This window comes from Xiphophorus hellerii, chromosome 10, assembly GCF_003331165.1.
Source record: "Xiphophorus hellerii strain 12219 chromosome 10, Xiphophorus_hellerii-4.1, whole genome shotgun sequence".
Classification (NCBI taxonomy): Eukaryota; Metazoa; Chordata; class Actinopteri; order Cyprinodontiformes; family Poeciliidae; genus Xiphophorus; species Xiphophorus hellerii.
In genome coordinates, this window is record NC_045681.1 from 25,664,170 (window position 1) to 25,680,607 (window position 16,438).

The 16,438-nt window shown below is 36.5% G+C and overlaps 1 protein-coding gene across 2 annotated transcripts in view; it reads right to left on the bottom strand.

The window, feature by feature from the left end:
• Positions 1 to 7,120, bottom strand: part of bbs1 (Bardet-Biedl syndrome 1) — a 20,132-nt gene extending 13,012 nt beyond the window's left edge. For both annotated transcript variants that reach the window (XM_032573839.1, XM_032573838.1), the window contains exon 1: positions 6,895 to 7,120. The gene's annotated coding sequence lies outside the window, so the exon portion shown is untranslated. The remainder of the gene's footprint in view (positions 1 to 6,894) is intronic.
• Positions 7,121 to 16,438: the final 9,318 nt, after the last annotated feature.

A 16,438-nucleotide genomic window follows, 5' to 3' on the forward strand; every position in this document is an offset into this window, starting at 1 on the left:
ATTGGGGGGCACCAACCTTCGTTCACGTACATACAAAGTCCTCCTCCCCATGTTTTTCCTGACTGTTGGTCGCGGTCCGCTTGGAACAGCAGAAGACCGTTGATCTGGAAGGCTGAGTCTGGAATGTTGCTGTTAGGCCAGGTTTCCGTTAGGCAAAGAACGACACAGTTCTTCATCTCTGCGGAAGCTCTCAGCCTCAGATGTAACAAATCCACTTTTTTATCCAGAAAGCGAACATTGGCCAGAAACAGTGTTGGAATAGATGGCTTCATAGCCTTCAGCTTGGCCAACGCGCCCGCCCTCTTCCCCCTCTTTTGTTTCCGGGCACAATGTGTCCATTTGACCGTTGCTCCTTGCACCCTGCTGCGCCAGAGCGTTTGTCCTGAGGACCCGCTGTCTCCCAAGTGCGGATTTCATCCTTGGTGATATATTAACAGCCGACCTGTCTCCAATCGTCATCAGTTCGGCCGAGCTGTACTTCAGCCGTAAAGTTGTCGTAGAACTCTTTCCCAAAGCCGCCTCACGTGTTAAAATAGGGCTTTATCTGGAGAGCTCGAGAAGCCGCTGCTCTTCTGTGCGCCTCCATGGCAACAAAGAGCTGGATGACGATAAGCTTCAGAAATTTATGTTATTTTGCACTGGATCTGATCTTTTGTAACAAAAAGTATATTTGCGGAATTTCAAGATATGACAGAAAGTTCGCAAGAGACCAGTGGGACACACGTTTAAGTACTCTGCTAACAGCAGACAGCACTACTGCACTACTAATGCACTACTTTTGAAATGTTCAAGCAGAGCAGAACTGCAAAGAGACAAAGAATATTGATTTTGAACTGAGATAAATTATTCCTGTTTAAAAAAAACAACTGATGGAAGCTAGCCATTTCTGTTGGCAAAACATAAAAAATGTATATTGAGAATCTTGTACAATGTTTCCACACTTGCAAATGGTGAAGATGGATCAGTTCATTTAGAATTTTTGATGTCTGAAAATGTTTTTTTACACTATACTATGTTAAGGAAGGTTGAGGTATTAGTCTTTAGTATTTGCTGTTGAATACATAAGTACAATTGAAACATTTATCAACATTTTCTTTAATTTCATAAATGTCATTGAATCTAAGCATATGTACTGTTCATCTATCAATCAAGTGTGTAATTATTTCAGTATGCTTTTGAAGAAATCTTCTTGTTCCTAATGTTATAAATAGAAACTAAACAATGCAGTACAAGAGCTGAGGTATTTTGATCAACCTCAAGCAAAATTGTCATGCTCTAAAATGAAGTATTGATCAAACACAAACACAAATGTCCTTGTTATCAACAAGTTATGTATTTGTGTACATGTATTTTATCAACAATAAGGACTTGTTCTATATCTGGATCTGAGGTGACATGTTATTTTTTGATACCACAATAACAACAGTGTTCGATATATTTTATACTAAGTTACTGATGTATAACACAAGGCTGTTTATTATTATTAATTTATGCATTTTGCTATAAATTAAATATTTACATGTGGCTTTCATAAACCAAATTCAAGAATGTCATCAGGTAATTTGATCAAACAGTGTATTTCACTTTACAGCATGACATATAACAAAAAAATAAAGAATTAACTGTAAAAATATGAAAAGGATGGAATCAGAATTCCAGAGACTGGCACACATGAGCTCAGTAAGATGGCAGAATGACATGTACTTGTCTTTTAAGCATGCCATTTAGAATAGTTAAAGATACAATTTCAGAATTGCAAATGGTCTCTCACTGATGGAATGATATCTGTGTATCTATTTTGGGCACTATTCTGTCTCATAGGTGCAGGTATTCAACAAGTCAAATTATGTTTAATATGTGCTTTGATTACAGACGTCATGTCAGAGTACGGGCTTTGTATAGGATATTATCTGTAGTGTAATGACACAAGTAGAATATCAACTACAAAGTTGATATACAAAAGGTGATGGATCATCACATGGATAAATAATTATAGCTTCTCTTTATTGTTATAACACTAAAAACTCCCCAAAATACACAACAGTTTAAAATCTTTACAGTGATGTTTACAGAAATGCTTTGTAGTTTAAACCTTGAAATGTTGGCTTAATTTGGGATTTCCAAGTCCAGTCCTCCAGATACTTTCCTTCAACTTATGATGGATCCCATCTCCAGCACACCTGACTCAAAAGACTGCACCCCCTCATCAGCATGTCATGCAGCTTTGTTGAGGCCTAATGGTGAGCCATACATTTGATTCAGATGTGTTGACGAACACCTCAAAACTGCAGGATAGTTGTTCTTGAAGGCAGGACTTGCTTATTCATAAGTAGTTTGCTGAGACATGCAAGGCTTAAAAACACTGGAGCCAATGCTACCAGCAATGAATGCTAAGAAAAGAGGTGGCATACAATGTAGAGCTAGTCAGTTTATACAGTTGAAACTTGATATTTACATGCACTGAATAAAAAGATATGTACAGATGGTTTTGTCACTGTCAGAAGTTAAATTAGAACACACTTTTCTTATTTTTGCTTACTTAAGAGTTACCAACACCCTTCAAGGTCAGACTGATTCTTTCTTCTAAACCTAATAAGGTTTAGAAGAAAGAATCTAAACTTTCTTTCTTCTAAACCTTAGAAGAAAGAATCAGTCTGACCTTGACTGATTAAAAGAAACTTTAGAAGTTTCTTCTAAACTTCTAAACCTTAGAAGAAATTATCAGTCGGACCTTGAAGGACCAGACTAATTTTGCAGAAGACTTGGACAGTTTAGATTGTTAACAGTCCAAGTCTTCTGCAAATTCTTTTTAGAGTTTGATTACTTAATATAGTATGATGACTGTGTGCTAAAATATGAAGGATTTCTTTGTTGCTTAAAGACAATCTGAAGTAAAGCCTAATAATGTCACCCAAATTTGAAATTTTGTAGCTTCTTTCACTTTAAGAAAGGAACAGTTTTTAGCAGAAGGTCTTTTTTCTTTCTTGAACAGGTTTTTGCTTTGGCAGAAGTTGAAGATGGCAATTCTGTCTCCATAATTTTCCAGCGTTGCTACAACATCACAGTCAAGCTGCACACAAACAGATAAGTAAGAACAATTATTTACACTGCAAATCAATGTTAAAGTTACCTTTAAGATTGTACCCTTAGATCACTCCTTAAAGCAATCTACTGGTTTGGGGAGAATTGCAATAATAAAACAAGGGAGCTAAATGTACAATCCTCTATTTTACTGAAAAAGAGGAAGGACTGGATTGTTTATGTAAGTTCAAAATTCACAAATTCATAAATATACAGTCTTTTTAAGGTAAAATGAATTGCGCATAAAACCACACAAGGAAATATTGTTAACATCTGGAACATCAGCAACATCATTCTGCGTTTCCATTGGTTTAGCATTTGATCACCCAAAGGCCAAAGTTCAAGCAGTTCACAAAACAGCATTTTTTAACACAAAAGTTAAACATCACATTAATAAGTTTGAAGCCTACCATTTCCATACCCGAATAATAAATGTACTACTAATAGTGTAGTTCAGATCGGTGGCTGTATGCAAGTCATACATTTTCCTTTTAAACATATGTATATAAACGTTTATGTCACTTTATACGTACTTATAGTTTCTGTTCTCCGCTGAACTAAAAGTTACTGTTGGAAATATTAGTTTAATTATGCTAGTTTTAATGATGTTTAACTTTAGCGCATGTTGAAATACTAGACGGATCATGATTGTTTTGAGTAGGCCTCAGTTTAGGTTAGTTTTAGACTCATGGTTTAATCAATACATAACTTACTCAGTAGAACATTTTTCTTAGATATAATGATCACGATTTGATTAAAATTAGTCTAATCAGTAGTTTTTATATTAGATCACATTCGTAAGAGTGCAGAAGTCATATATTCATCTGGAAATTGTTTTAGTTCATTATAACTAAGGAAGTTGCAACAGAGTGCAACAGATGTTTTGGTATTGAAACTGCTCATGTCTGTTTTATAAGAGTTGGAAGATATTATATGAAACGTGTGGTAATTTTTATAATCAAAATCTGCTGTTTGATGCCCTGGGTCAGAGGAGAGGTCAGGAAAGCTCTTTGCGGTTCAGGAACCAGTTTGAGGCAGTTTGAAGGGATGAAAAACACAGATAGCTGATAAACTTGGGTCCCGCTTTCTTGAGTAAAATGTTTCTGTATGAAATTAACACATCTATTGTTTGTACCCTGGGAAAGTGCGCAGGGAGGATAGCTTAGACAGCGATGAATTCATCCCTTGGCCTTGGTAACACCTGCATGGTCTCTGCTGTAAAAACAGACTCACGTCATTACGGGCTGTGTGAGACCACCTCTAAACTCATGGTCTCTATTGTCTGATACGTTAGAACGCATCAGACAATAGAAACACACCTTGATATAAAAGTAATTGAGCTAAAACAGCTAGTCAGATCACTGGGGTGGAACTGCCTTAACCGCCGCACACAGTGGTCTCCGAAGGCGTCTTCGTATTCTTGTATTTTCCTAAGGTAATTAATTTCTTCTTTGTGGCTTTGGTTTTTGATGATTATGATAAGATGTTGATGTGATTTTATGCACTTGATAGTTTGAATAAAATTCTGGTTGATTGTGAAGTTGAACAGTGACTGCTGTCTTTGTGCTTTCACTTTTACACACTACATTAACGGATCTGGGGAGACGAGATAACAACGAGCAACAAGGTAGCAAATATCTCGCTTTCTCAACAGTTTAACACGGCAGACATCTTATTTAGAAGGTGGCTGACATACAGCTAACCTTAATTTCATTGTGAAACATTCAAACAGAAGAACAATAAAATAAACACACCAAATCCTTATGGGACAATTCCAGCAATCAACAGCTATTACATCTTCTAATCATCTGTGTGATTTAACATTGTGAATCACGCTTATCCCTATAACCGCATAAGCTATTAAACATGCTAACAACTAGCTGTAACTGTTCGTTTTTAGACAACTATCTCATTTGATTTACTCACCTTTTATTCTTCCATTAGTGGAAGCTTCGGGGGCCCCTCTGGCACATAAAAAGTCACTTAAATCAGACATCTTTCTCCAGAATGATAGCTGTCCGCCACAACTCGCATCTATGGTTCTGAAGCTGGTTGCTTGCTGGCGCTCATCAGCCAGAATTCAGATTTTTTCCTCTGATTTCTAAAATTTTTTTCTGTGCCACTGAAGAAAAAAATTCTTAGGTTTTTTGAGAAAAATGTCAAATTTTTTTTTTTTCCCCCCAGTAGCCCTAATTCTCTGCCGTAGTCCCCCCTACATAACATGGTAACAAATTAATTTACCAGCAAGTCTTTAACTGTGTTTATTCATCTCATTATCAACAATAAATCCTGTAAGTCTGAAAACATCTGCTCAATATTTGCCAAAGTTATGAGGGGGGAACCAAATATTAGCTGTCTGAAATAAACTTTTCCCCTGTTCAAAGCTCTTTGGAGGGGGAACAGATTATTTCAGGCAGCTGGCATAATTGGTTCCCCACGTAACTTTGGCAAATAAAGAGCAAATGTTACCATATATACAGGATTTATTGTTCGTAATGAGGAATAAACACAGTTAAGAGTTTGTGAAAACATAATTAGCTCCCATGTTATAGAGGGGGAACAGTTTATTTCAGGTGGCTAAAATATTTGATTACCCGTCTCATAACTTTTTCAAATAATGAGCAAATGTTACCATATTTAAAGGATTTGTTGTTCGTGAAGAGAAGATTACGCACAGTTAAAGACTTGCAGGTAAATTAATTATTTCCATTGTTATGGAGCACGAACGGATTATTTCAGGCAGCAAAAATATATGGTTCCCCCATCATAACTTTGGCAAATAAAGAGCAAATTTTACCAAATATACAGGACATTTTGTTGATGATGAGAGGAATAAACACAGACTTCCTGGTAAAGTAATTTGTTCCCATGTTATGGATGGGGAACAAATTATTTCAGGAAGCTGAAATATTCATCCCCTTCCATCACCCGCCTCACCCCTAAACGTTTGGGAAATAAAGAGCAACAGTTTTCAAATTCTCAAAGTTTGTTAGGTATGATAGCTTGTAGTATACTAGAAATGTCCTTAATCCAGTAATATTTTACATTACAACCTGCGTTTCCAGACATCTTTTCAGTAAATCTTAATTTTTTGTGCCCTGTAACTATCAGCTAGCTTCTATCCTATTATATCAGCAATGACAAATCATAAATATCCAATGTGTTGGGAACCCGTGTTTTGTGACTGACTTATTTGTCAGGTTTAAGTGACAAAAGTTGGAAAAAGACCGATTCTCTTGGCGAAAAACAACACAAAACGGTGTAAGAAGACCTCCACATAAGACCTCGTTTATTTATTTATTTTTCAATTTTGTTAGCTGCCGATTAAACTGAACGTTACAACCTTGACATGAGTTGTTTTACCGAGAAATCGATGAGAAGCGCCGTGAAAATGGTCGGCTCTGCGCTCCCGACACAGGGGAAACAAATTTTCACAGGGGAACAGAATTTCGCACAAGACCTCTATTTGATTTGATGCTTATATTTTGACAAGACAACTTCCACTCACTGTATATATTATAGCACGACAGCCACAGAAAGCAACGGAACAAGTTGCAACAGTGTTAAATCTATCTTATTAGCAACCCCTTCATTCCTTACAGTTCACCAGTAAAGCCACAAATTTTTTACTCATTCGTTCATTTTACGCTACACTTGATATGTACGTGTTTTTAAAATAATGCATCATTGTGGTTCTGAATAACTAGCCACCAATTATCCACAAATCAGCTGCTTTTAAACAGGTTCCGTTCAGAATCAAAGTCAATATGTCGGTTTCAGTCAATCAAGATTTCTTGTTGATGATTAACATACCCCCTCACGGTCACCAGGGAGACAGCACTCAGCTTCTCTCGGCCCGGTTACTGTTTTCAGCCCGTACTTCTCGTTTCCTTGAAATTTCTTGACCCTGCTTCGATTATCAACGTTGCAGACGGTTTCGATGGTTGCTTTAATCCAGTCTGGGGATTAACACTGAGCTGGTCGTTGCTTTAATCCACTAAAATCCACTACATCCTCCTTCAATTGTTGTCCTTAGGTGATGACGTCAGTCTTCTCCGCCGGTGTTTCGTTTCCAGAAAAAGCGAAAGCAGGTTCAGAAACCACACACATTTTCTTGGAATCAATAAAACATATCCATCCAAGTACACCTCGCTGCAGCAAACAGAAAGTGGCGGGGACAGACCACTGTCAGACGTTATTATTATTATTATTAATGATCATCTTTGTTTACAACTACAACAAAAAAGAACACAATATATTATAAAGTATGCCAGGGGTGTAGCTTTCAATAGTAAATACATTGGTATGAAAAACAAAAATAATAGATAGAAGATATTACAGACATGACAAATTAAAAATATTCGGAGATCTACAACATTCATATGCGTTTACAGCTTTTTTGTTCATACTCTTGGAAATAGTAGATAAATACTATTACTACTACTACTATAGATTTCCTTAATTAAAAACTACAAAAAAAGGTGAAGATGATGAAAATTTACATTTGTGAATATGAAATTTGCCAAATATTTGCTTGAAATATTTGCTTGAATATTTGCAATATTAGATTGATTGCCAGTCTCTTGTCTGCATTAGTATTCCTACGATGAAAGCGGAAAACTAATATGCTCATACCTCAGGGAACATTTAGTATCAATATTACAATTTATAACCACACTCTTTCCAAAATTTTTCTTGTGATATGACAATTCCAGAATAAACTAGAAAATTTCGGAAGAAATTTAGCCGGGGCCTGCCAAGGCGCGGCCGTGGGGTTCGGGCCCGGCGTCGTCACGCCACAAATCGTCGTCGACGCTAAAGAACGGCGCGACGTGATCAGTGGCACGCGGAGAACCGCAAGAACGTTAAGCGAGGCGGACGTGCACCATTCGGTCCGATTTAAAATTTTCTCAAGGCTTTTATTTTGGAAGTTTTGTTAAACTTCATTTCAAAGGGCCAAACTAATCCCATGCGTAATAGTCCTTGGGTTAAAATAGTTATATAATGCTCAAAACACAAGTGGCTGGTGTAAAAATATTCAAGGCTTTTATTTTGGAATTTTTGTTAAACTTCAATTCAAAGGTCCAAACTAATTCCATGTATAACAGTCATTGGGTTAAATCAGTTATATAATGCTGAAAACGCAAGTAGTTGATGTAAAAATATTAAAGGCTTTTATTTTGGAATTTTTGTTAAACTTCATTTCAAAGGGCCAACCTAATCCCATGTGTAATAGTCATTGGGTTAAATCAGTTATTTATTGCTCAAAAGAGCAATTATCTGATGTAAAATATGTCAAGGCTTTTATTTTGGAATGTTTGTTAAACTTCAATTCAAAGGTCCAAACTAATTCCATGTATAACAGTCATTGGGTTAAATCAGTTATATAATGCTGAAAACGCAAGTAGTTAGCAAAATGCTAATGTTAGCATCATTGCTGTCACTAGCATGTGGGACATCACTAGGATGTTCTCTATAATGGACTTACTCCATTCAGTATACTAAACATGGCTAATAAGTCCAATAAATAGCTAATAGCTTATTTAAGCCAAAATGCTAATGCTAATGAACTGCCTTGCTGTGCAAGGCAGTTCCCTAACCTGAGAGAAACAGATAATGCAGAATAATATTATTGCACTGCCTGCGGCGGTGCACTAACCTCAGGGGCATGTTGTGGCTTTTATTTTGAAATTTTTGTTAAGCTTAATTTCAAAGGTCCAAACTAATCCCATGTGTAATAGTCATTGGGTTAAATCAGTTATTTATTGCTCAAAAGAGCAATTATCTGATCTAAAATATGTCAAGGCTTTTATTTTGAAATTTTCAGTATGCTTCATTTCAAAGGGCCAAACTGATACCATGTGTAACAGTGCTTTGGATGAAAAAGTCATATACGGCCAAAAAAAGCAATTACGTCATGTAAAATATTCAAGGCTTTTATTTTGAAATTTTCAGTATGCTTAATTTTAAAGTTCCAAACTAATCCCATGTGTAACAGTGCTTTGGATGAAAAAGTCACATAAAGCCAAAAACAGCAATTACCTGATGTAAAAATATTCAAGGCTTTTATTTTGAAATTATTATTATGCTCCATTTTAAAGTTCCGAACTAATCCCATGTGTAACATTGCTTTGGATGAAAAAGTCATATACGGCCAAAAAGAGCAATTACGTCATGTAAAATATTCAAGGCTTTTATTTTGAAATTTTCAGTATGCTTAATTTTAAAGTTCCAAAATAATCCCATGTGTAACAGTTACTGAGTTAAATCAGTTATATACAGCCCATAGCAGCGGGTAGTTCTAAAGGCCAGTTCTCAGTCCTGATCTGTTTCAACTGAGGATAGATAGAACTACAATGATGCGTATTTGTAGTCCAAACCAGCAGCCAATAGCCTCTTGAGTTCCGTTGCCATGGTAAATAATGGTCTCAGCAGGTGTGAGCTCAGAGCTCTGAGCTCTCAAACACACAATTGTGTGTTTGAGCAAACACGTTTTACTGACAAAAAAGCATTGGAAACAAATCCTTCTTGTTCGGGAACCGTAATACATATTCGAAAAGCGTTTTAAGCGTATGACAGTTCAATGTGTCTTCTGCGATAGTCCCGAGATTCATATCTGTACCTCACTCAGAGCATTTACAGTGATGAGAGAAAGAAATGTTGTGCCCAGATCTGAACCTACATCGGCTGTCACTCTAATTTGAGCAAAAATGAGAAAGTTTGGGTCGCTTAGAGGCAAATTGTGGACAAACCGTAACTGGTATCGACGAGCCGTCTTCACTTTCGAAGAGATCACAGACGTATCTACAAAATGAAATTTGAATGGCATTTCTAGGTGAATTTGTGACGACACAGCAAATCCTCAAAAATAGGGTATTTCTAGGATTTTTCCCATTGAGTTATAATGGGGTTTTTTTCGTAGTTTTTTGCGAATTATGTCGCCACGTTAACCCCAAATCCCACCAGAAATAATAGCTCCAATGGCGTGAATTTTCTGCACGTTTTGATACCTCATTTGTAGGTGTGCACCCAGCGGTATGAGCCGCATTAACGGTTACGGAAGAAAAATAAAGAATTATAACTAGAAAATTTCGGAAGAAATTTAGCCGGGGCCTGCCAAGGCGCGCCCGTCGGGCATGGGCCCGGCGTCGTCACGCTACAAATCGGCGTCGACGCTAAAGAACGCCGCGACGTAATCAGTGGCACGCGGAGAATCGCAAGAACGTTAAGCGAGGCGGACGTGCACCATTCAGTATTATAAAGTAAGTGTATCAGCTAAAATCAGCAGAAACGCTAATGTTAGCGTCATTGCTTTCATCAGTATGTGGGAAATCACTAGGATGTTTTCTGTAATTGATTTACTCCATTCAGTATACTAAACATTGCTAAAAAGTAAAATAAATAGCTAATAGCTTATTGAAGCAAAAATGCTAACGCTAATGAACCTTGCATTGAACTGTTTAGTAACAGTTCAATGCTCATAAACTGCAGGAAGGCAGTTCATTAGCATTTACCTAATGATTGTCACAAATATAAATTTTCAATAACGCACACACACACAACATATTACAGTTTAAAAATATATATTGACCTTATGTTAAAGATTTCTACAAACTTTTTACAGGTAAAGTTTACAATGAACCAAAATTACAACATTTAAAGAATACCATAAATTTAAGAATCTAATGTCTCTGCAATAAAAAGAAATTGCTATCTTTTTTATTTTTAAACAACACCTCATATTGTTAAATAACTGATTTTATGTATTCAAGTTTTCAATATTACATTTGAGTTTGCATGGATGTAAAATTACTGCTCAGTTTAAAAATTACAGTATTTTTAAACTGAGCAGTTTAAAAATATGCTCAGTATTTTTAAACTGCTCAGCTAAACTTTGCTCTTTAGCTCGTTAGCTTGTCGATGTTTCAGTTTTATTCGCTGGGAAAATTATTCTTTGTCTGCTTTGAAGATAAGCAGACAAATAATAAAAAACAAGTTTTGATATTAACTCTCAACTTCATTCACAAAACTTTTTCGTTATTTATTACGCAACGAACTGTCCTTGAACACAACGCTGATCCCTCTTCACCCTGTCACCAACTCACACACATCCTCATTGTGTTGTGTTCTGTAAATAAACAAAACACAAGCAAAATCAATAAACTATATGCATATTCCAGTATACTGAGTTTTGGTTTTACATTCATTCTATTTAAATTTAGTTTGTTCGTGCTTACCAATGTTTCCCCTGGTCAGTTCGTCGATGTCTGGTTTTAGTTCTATTCTGTGGCAATCCGCAAAACGGCGTGTAGGTTTTCGTCAGTAATGCGCGATCTGTGCTTGGCCTTGTTTAAAGTCATTATTGAAAACATCTGTTCGCACAGATAGGTGCTTCCAAACGTGGACAAAACACGAGCTGCATGGAGTCGAAGCTGTGGCATCAAATCAGGGGGCAGTAGACGGTAAAAGTCCTCGATTGAAACATCACGGGACTTCGCTCTTTAGCTTGTTAGCTTGTCGATGTTTCAGTTTTATTCGCTGGGAAAATTAATAATCAGCTTGAGGTGACTCTGCTGCACTCTAGTGGCGAGAAGCCGTAATGTTGGTTGGTAAGAATCGGAAGGCATTATGGGATATGTAGTTTGTAGTCAATTCGTGCTCAAAACCTATTTTAAGTCAATCAATGGGGCTGTAAAACGGTGGTAGGGGGGAGAGGGCCACATAAAATGACGTAGCCGGCCACATGTGGCCCGCGGGCCTTGAGTTTGACACATGTGCAATAGAGGATCTATCTGCTGCTCATGCAAAACAGTCTATTTTAATCCCATGTGTAATAGTCATTGGGTTAAATCAGTTATATAATGCTGAAAACGCAAGTAGTTGATGTAAAAATATTCAAGGCTTTTATTTTGAAATTATTATTATGCTCCATTTTAAAGTTCCGAACTAATACCACGTGTAACATTGCTTTGGATGAAAAAGTCACATAAAGCCAAAAACAGCAATTACCTGATGTAACAACATTCAAGGCTTTTATTTTGAAATTATTATTATGCTCCATTTTAAAGTTCCGAACTAATCCCATGTGTAACATTGCTTTGGATGAAAAAGTCATATACGGCCAAAAAGAGCAATTACATGATGTAAAAATATTCAAGGCTTTTATTTTGAAATTATTATTATGCTCCATTTTAAAGTTCCAAAGTAATCCCATGTGTAACAGTGCTTTGGATGGAAAAGTCAAATAAAGCCAAAAAGAGCAATTACGTCTTGTAAAAATATTCAGGGCTTTTATTTTGAAATTTTCAATATGCTTAATTTTAAAGTTCCAAACTAATCCCATGTGTAACAGTTACTGAGTTAAATCAGTTATATACAGCCCATAGCAGCAAGTAGTTCTAAAGGCCAGTTCTCAGTCCTGATCTGTTTCAACTGAGGATAGATAGAACTACAGCGATGCGTATTTGTAGTCCAAACCAGCAGCCAATAGCCTCTTGAGATCCGTTGCTATGGCAAATAATGGTCTCAGCAGGTGTGAGCTCTGAGCTCTGAGCTCTCAAACACACAATTGTGTGTTTGAGCAAACACGTTTTACTGACAAAAAAGCATTGGAAACAAATCCTTCTTGTTCGGGAACCGTAATACATATTCGAAAAGCCTTTTAAGCGTATGACAGTTCAATGTGTCTTCTGCGATAGTCCCGAGATTCATATCTGTACCTCACTCAGAACATTTACAGCGATGAGAGAAAGAAATGTTGTGCCCAGATCTGAAATTCTATTCAAATACATGGGAGAGAGCCTCAGACAGCCTCAGAAAATCCTGTCGCATGACTTTGCTCTGAAGCACCGTGACAGAAAACCGTACGATCTAGATAAATTTCGAAAAGATTTTACCGGAGCAGACAGGCGTATCAATGTCAGGACCGATTTTGATACTAATCGTGCGATATTTGTGGGCGTGATGGCGATTTCAAAAATGATTTGGGTTGAAAAAGTTGTCTTGATCTCTCACTCTAATCAGCGAGAGAAGCACTCTAACTTTAGGAAAAATGAGAAACTTTGGGTCGCTTAGAGGCAACTTGTGGACAAACCGTAACTGTTATCGACGAGCCGTCTTCACTTTCGAAGAGATCACAGACGTATCTACAAAATGAAATTTGAATGGCATTTCTACGTGAATTAGTGACGACACAGAAAATCCTCAAAAATAGGGTATTTCCAGGATTTTTCCCATTGACTTATAATGGGGTTTTTTTCGTAGTTTTTTGCGAATTATGTCGCCACGTTAAGCCCAAATCCCACCAAAAGTAATAGCAACAATGGCGTGAATTTTCTGCACGTTTTGATACCTCATTTGTAGGTGTGCACCCAGCAGTATGAGCCGCATTAACGGTTACGGAAGAAAAATAAAGAACTATAATAATAAAGAGACGCTTGTTGGGTGTAGAGTAATAGGTTCCTGCCATTGCTTTGCATGGCAGGCCCCAACTAGAAAAACAAAATTTCTGAAGAAATTTAGCCGGGGCCTGCCAAGGCGCGCCCGTGGGGTATGGGCCCGGCGTCGTCACGCTACAAATTGGCATCGACGCTAAAGAACGCCGCAACGTAATCAGTGGCACGCGGAGAATCGCAAGAACATAAAGTAAGGCGGACGTGCACCATTCAGTATGATTTAAAATATTTGTCAAGGCTTTTATTTTGGAAGTTTTGTTAAACTTCATTTCAAAGGGCCAAACTAATCCCATGCGTAATAGTCATTGGGTTAAATCAGTTATATAATGCTCAACAGAGCAATTATCTGATTTAAAAATATTCAAGGCTTTTATTTAGAAATTTGCAGTATGCTTCATTTCAGAGGGCCAAACTATTCCATTGTGTAACAGTGCTTTGGATAAAAAAGTCACATAAAGCCAAAAAGCGCAATTACCTGATGTAAAAATATTCAAGGCTTTTATTTTGAAATTATTATTATGCTCCATTTGAAAGTTCCGAACTAATCCCATGTGTAACAGTGCTTTGGATGAAAAAGTCATATACGGCCAAAAACAGCAATTACCTGATGTAAAAATATTCAAGGCTTTTATTTTGAAATTATTGTTATGCTCCATTTTAAAGTTCCGAACTAATCCCATGTGTAACAGTGCTTTGGATGAAAAAGTCATACAAAGCCAAAAACAGCAATTACATGATGTAAAAATATTCAAGGCTTTTATTTTGAAATTATTATTATGCTCCATTTTAAAGTTCCGAACTAATCCCATGTGTAACAGTGCTTTGGATGAAAAAGTCATACAAAGCCAAAAACAGCAATTACATGATGTAAAAATATTCAAGGCTTTTATTTTGAAATTATTATTATGCTCCATTTTAAAGTTCCGAACTAATCCCATGTGTAACAGTGCTTTGGATGAAAAAGTCATATAAAGCCAAAAAGAGCAATTACATGATGTAAAAATATTCAAGGCTTTTATTTTGAAATTATTATTATGCTCCATTTTAAAGTTCCGAACTAATCCCATGTGTAACAGTGCTTTGGATGAAAAAGTCATACAAAGCCAAAAACAGCAATTACATGATGTAAAAATATTCAAGGCTTTTATTTTGAAATTATTATTATGCTCCATTTTAAAGTTCCGAACTAATCCCATGTGTAACAGTGCTTTGGATGAAAAAGTCATATAAAGCCAAAAAGAGCAATTACATGATGTAAAAATATTCAAGGCTTTTATTTTGAAATTATTATTATGCTCCATTTTAAAGTTCCGAACGAATCCCATGTGTAACAGTGCTTTGGATGAAAAAGTCATACAAAGCCAAAAAGAGCAATTACATGATGTAAAAATATTCAAGGCTTTTATTTTGAAATTTTCAGTATGCTTCATTTCAGAGGGCCAAACTATTCCATTGTGTAACAGTGCTTTGGATAAAAAAGTCACATAAAGCCAAAAAGCGCAATTACCTGATGTAAAAATATTCAAGGCTTTTATTTTGAAATTATTATTATGCTCCATGTTAAAGTTCCGAAGTAATCCCATGTGTAACAGTGCTTTGGATGAAAAAGTCATATACGGCCAAAAAGAGCAATTACCTGATGTAAAAATATTCAAGGTTTTTATTTTGAAATTATTATTATGCTCCATTTTAAAGTTCCGAAGTAATCCCATGTGTAACAGTGCTTTGGATGAAAAAGTCATATACGGCCAAAAAAAGCAATTACGTCATGTAAAATATTCAAGGCTTTTATTTTGAAATTTTCAGTATGCTTAATTTTAAAGTTCCAAACTAATCCCATGTGTAACAGTGCTTTGGATGAAAAAGTCACATAAAGCCAAAAACAGCAATTACCTGATGTAAAAATATTCAAGGCTTTTATTTTGAAATTATTATTATGCTCCATTTTAAAGTTCCGAACTAATCCCATGTGTAACATTGCTTTGGATGAAAAAGTCATATACGGCCAAAAAGAGCAATTACGTCATGTAAAATATTCAAGGCTTTTATTTTGAAATTTTCAGTATGCTTAATTTTAAAGTTCCAAAATAATCCCAGGTGTAACAGTTACTGAGTTAAATCAGTTATATACAGCCCATAGCAGCGGGTAGTTCTAAAGGCCAGTTCTCAGTCCTGATCTGTTTCAACTGAGGATAGATAGAACTACAATGATGCGTATTTGTAGTCCAAATCAGCAGCCAATAGCCTCTTGAGATCCGTTGCTATGTTAAATAAGTTTCACACCAAGGTGTGAAGTGTTAGTGAAACAGCCTGAGAGCCTCAGAAAATCCTGTCGCATGACTTTGCTCTGAAGCACCGTGACAGAAAACCGTACGGTCTAGATAAATTTCGAAAACATTTTACCGGAGCAGACAGGCGTATCAATGTCAGGACCGATTTTGATACAAATCGTGCGATATTTGTGGCCGTGATGGCGATTTCAAAATTATTTTGGGCTCAAAAAACCTCTTCATTTCTCACTCTAGCCGAGATGGGCTGTCACTCTAATTTTAGAAAAAATGAGAAACTTTGGGTCGCTTAGAGGCAAATTGTGGACAAACCGTAACTGGTATCGACGAGCCGTCTTCACTTTCGAAGAGATCACAGACGTATCTACAAAATGAAATTTGAATGGCATTTCTAGGTGAATTTGTGACGACACAGAAAATCCTCAAAAATAGGGTATTTCTAGGATTTTTCCCATTGACTTATAATGGGGTTTTTTTCGTAGTTTTTTGCGAATTATGTCGCCACGTTAAGCCCAAATCCCACCAGAAGTAATAGCTGGAATGGCGTGAATTTTCTGCACGTTTTGATACCTCATTTGTAGGTGTGCACCCAGCGGTATGAGCCGCATTAACGGT